Source organism: Octopus bimaculoides, chromosome 16 (assembly GCF_001194135.2).
Source record: "Octopus bimaculoides isolate UCB-OBI-ISO-001 chromosome 16, ASM119413v2, whole genome shotgun sequence".
Taxonomy (NCBI): Eukaryota; Metazoa; Mollusca; class Cephalopoda; order Octopoda; family Octopodidae; genus Octopus; species Octopus bimaculoides.
Genome location: NC_068996.1, coordinates 53,375,719 through 53,380,272, shown reverse-complemented (window position 1 = coordinate 53,380,272; position 4,554 = coordinate 53,375,719). Strand labels below are relative to the sequence as shown.

Sequence of the window (4,554 nt, the reverse complement as noted above, 5' to 3'; positions counted from 1 at the left end):
TTAAACGATGATGATGATGATGATGATGATGAAAGGATGAAAGGCAAAGTCGACCTCGGCGGAATTTGAACTTAGAACGTAGACAGATGAAATACCACTAAGCATTTCACCCGGCATGCTAACGTTTCTGCCAGCTCGCCGCCTTTAACATCCCTATTCTGCCTTTATTCTTGATCATTCTCTTGGTTTTTCCCTCTGATTAGGTAACCAAGTATCTCCTTTACATCAGCACACCTGTCTCTGTCCTCTTTTTTGTACCTATCTCTCCCTCTCTTCTCTCTGTCACTGGGTACCCGTGGAAACCACATGGTTGAAAAGTGGACTTCTGAAGCACATAGCCATGCCTGTGCCTATTAGCCATGTCTGGTACACAAGAATTATTTTCCCCTTAGTGCAAGAGTTGATTATTTCTGAGCTACAAACCAAAACTAAGATGAACCTACTTTCACTGATACAATTTTTTAAATTGTGGATATAATTTCAGCATATACTAAAAAATTAAAAACTACTAAATAAAAAAACATAGTAAATAAATTATTTAATGAAAATCAAAAAGTATGCCTAAAAAAAACAAACAACCAAGAGGAATATTATCCAAGGAAGGGAGAAAGGAAGGGGCCTGAGACTGGAAACCTGGCCCGAAAAATTAACAACAGAATGGACTCCAGTAAAGGCAGCCCAAGGCCAGTTTGTGGTAGAGTGGAGAGTCTCACTAAAAGCTTTCTATTTAGTTTCTGTCTATCAAAGTTCATTCTCATAGCTTTCTTAATAAAAGGTTATGATCAAAGACAAGGTGTTTTGTACAGTAAGGTTTAATCCAAAATGATGTGGCTACACAGCCATAAATAAAAGGCATGTATCAATATGAAGTGGAAGTAGGTGTACTAAATATTTGTGGTCAGTGACAGCAAAGACATCCAGCTACATTTCTGTTACTGTGAATGCCAGATGATGAACGATCATATGATGAGACAACAAGACTCATCCAACCCAAGACAAGCAAAAAGTGGATGCAAAAAAAAAAATTGAAACAAGCAATGTAGAAAAGGTTATAAGGATGTGCCGTTATTATTGATAAACAATTAGTACTTCAGATGCACTTGATGTACATGAGTAATTAGTAAGCACTTGGAAAGAAGCCAATGAAGTGGTCTTAAGTCCTGATTAAACAGAGACGATAGTTTGTCACCTTGTGAATGATTTAGGCTGCAATTCAAGTGTGGTTGCTTGAGCAGGGAACTGTTGCAGCATTTGAAAAAAAAAGGGACTTTTTTCCCCGATGCAAAAATCAGAGTATATGAAGGATACGTATGAAATGGGAGTCTGCATAGTAATAAGACATGAATAAAATTCACAAGATTTGTAGAAGTTACGGAGAAAAATGAGAGAAGTAAGATACATTGGATGCATAATATAAAACAGGTAAGAATCCAGTTGGGCAAAAAAAGGTATCAGCTGATGTATGCAGAGGAGCTTTGAACTGCACTGTGCAGCAAATGTTAACAGATGAGCGTTATGTGAAAAAGGCTACATATAATGGAGAATGGCCGATGATGGCGTGGAGAGGGAATCGTGTTAAATCTTACAGCAAACCCACCGTTCACCAAATGGAAAACTGGGCATGTTCATAAATCACTTTCTCTTTCTAAAGAAGATTTGCAATTTGTCGCCAGTAACATGAACGTTAGTTAAGACCATAAATAAAAATGCAGGTGTCCAGATAAACATAGATAAATTCTCACCAGGAAGAAAAATAAAAAAGCAGATAATCTAGTTTCTCTTAAATTTTGGTTTAACCTTTTAATACTTCTATAACTATGCGACTAAATAAATTTTCAACTGGTTGCATATGGATACATCATTGAAATGTCCATAAAATGTTTTATTCTTTCATGATATCAAGCACCAACAGAAATTGTATATATATATATATATCAAGGCAAAGAGAAAACTTCTCGTTGTAGTTCGGCAAACTAAGAAATAGCAACCAAATTTCCTTAAATTACATTCTTCTGTCTTGAAAAAGAAAGGCTACAGTATTTCAAAATAGACGTTCGACAAGACTGAAACGCTTTTAACCAAAATTCTGCCGGATTAAACAATAGACAAAATATAGCCTTTAGAAGTGACGAAATAGAAAAAAAAAAAAAAAGAACTAATGCCACAATTATATGTACCGAAATTTCTGTGTAATCTCATGAAAATTCACACTTGAGTGGTCTTGATGAATCATTTTTACAGTAATTTAAAAATTAAATAAAAACCACCGGTACAATTAAACAATTAAGATTAATCAAACTAGACGTGCACAGATAAACACAAATATACGGGGAAAACGTGCATAAATACATTACACATCTGTAAGTCTACCCATGAGAGTTGTGTGAACTTAACTGCATGGTTTTGTACCTTATCTTACTGCATCCGGACAATGTATGTTTGTATCTGCAAACTTACCTGTTTGTGTTCATAGACACATCCAAACAGGTGCTTGAGTATAAACGCAACCAAATTTTGCTGTACAAGTTTTTCTGCTTGCTGTTGCAACAAAATTTGGCAATGAAATACACCAATATGTATTAGAAACAACTAGTGGTATGGGTACATTAACATCAAATTACATGCAAAAATAGAGACTAAGGCGAGTTCAAGCACAGATTTACACTAACAGGCACATATAGCCAGAGGCAAAGACACGCATATACATCGTCTTGTCATATGTACCTACAAGGAAAAGCGCATAAAAAAAAAAAAACTCACAGAAACAATGTACACGAGATAAAACATTATACATACTGACACGTAAGGGAAATGGAAACATACAGAGGCACCCAAATTTATATATTATATTATATATAACAGACAGAGTACATGAAAGTACAGAGACAAAAATCGAATATAAAAGTAGGTGCAACGTTGAATGACGCCAAGGAAAATGAGATTTCTTGGCAAAATTCTGTATATTTCCAATTTGTTTTGTATATCGATAGCTTTTTGCATCAAGAAGTCTCTTGAATATAAGAGAGAGATCGAGAGAGAAAAACACTTGTATTCAAACGGAAAAGTCCCAAAGGCAGAAAACAAGAAAATCTATTAAACACAAAATAAAATGTCTTTATTTTTTATTCAATACTCATTCATAATGTCAATGAACCACTATTCTGATTCAAAACTTTGACAGCATAGAACATATACTACGAAGAATCTAAGTATTTTCTTTTTCTCAAAGATTTAATAACGGATTTCTAAATTCTGATATTATTATTCCCTACTAAGATATGTAATACAAGTAGTAAGTTGTTTTTGTCTAATACTTAGTCAACATTCTTAAAATGTATTTTGTAGTTATTCATAACTGTATCATATTTGTAAAAATTTCGGCACTCAGGGACCAGAGATTCCAACAATCCAGACAAAAGATCCGATGCCTTAGGGAAAATTATGATTATACCTTTACAGATTTAATTCATCCTGATGAGTTCTTCCATGACTTTTTAAGAACATAATTTTTCAATGGAAAACACGGGGATTATCAAATAAAAATTCAAAACAGTCCGCCACCCTAATTTATTCCATATTTACGCACTTAATGTACACGAAGGCATAAAACTAAAAGATAATAACGTAAGTGTTCACATATTTAATTCAAGGAACAAACAGGGAAAAAAGTAACAAGAAATAATTACGAGGTGAAGGAAAAACAAGTATTAGCCACTGTTTAGATTGGATCACAAAATTTCTGGATACATTAACTTTAAAATGTACCAAGAAGAAACAGCTGTAAGCTTCATGTAGCAAGAGATTTGTCAAGGAAAGTAGATCACTTCATTAGGCAGAATTTACTCTGACCTTCATTAGAATAAAGCGGCTTTCTGGAAATTATTCATCATATGGGATGTTTGCGATAATATATTCACTAGCTTTTAGTAGGGAGATTCATTCATTCATTAGACAACAAAAAACCGTTTATATTATTAGAATAATAAGAATGAGGTTTTTTAGAAACCGATTAAAAAGGGCTGAAAGAAATAATTAGCTGAAAACTTTATTGAAACAACATTAATACAGTTAATAAGAAGAAAATATGTAAAAAAAAAACAATTTAGAAGGAAATATAGTGTGGGTATGATGAAACAGACGAACGATGATAGATAAAATAACATGATCTGGCTTAATCGCCATACAAATATATCGCATCATTAAAGAATTATCCATCTAGAAACTGAATTGTACCATTATAGAATTATGTCTAGAAATTATAGAAGTATCTATCAATTTAGAAAAATAAACAAGTAAAAACCACTACTCAACTCTTAATTATGGTCTTTTTGCTCTTACGCAAATAGTTTTATCATATACTGAGGACCATAAAACGGTTTATACACCATCTTTTTCTAATATTAACAATTTTTCTTTACAAAAATAAGTATTCTGTAAAGTACCTCGGTCAGCTAGCTTTTACCATTTTAGAAGACTACCACAGAAATCGATCAGAATGGTGTTTTTATGATTTTCTACTCTAATAACACATACACCTTATATATATATATATAT

The 4,554-nt window shown here is 33.1% G+C and overlaps 1 protein-coding gene across 6 annotated transcripts in view; it reads right to left on the bottom strand.

The window, feature by feature from the left end:
* Positions 1-4,554, bottom strand: part of LOC106881415 (ras-related protein Rab-9A) — an 82,152-nt gene that overhangs the window by 31,718 nt on the left and 45,880 nt on the right. The window lies entirely within an intron of this gene.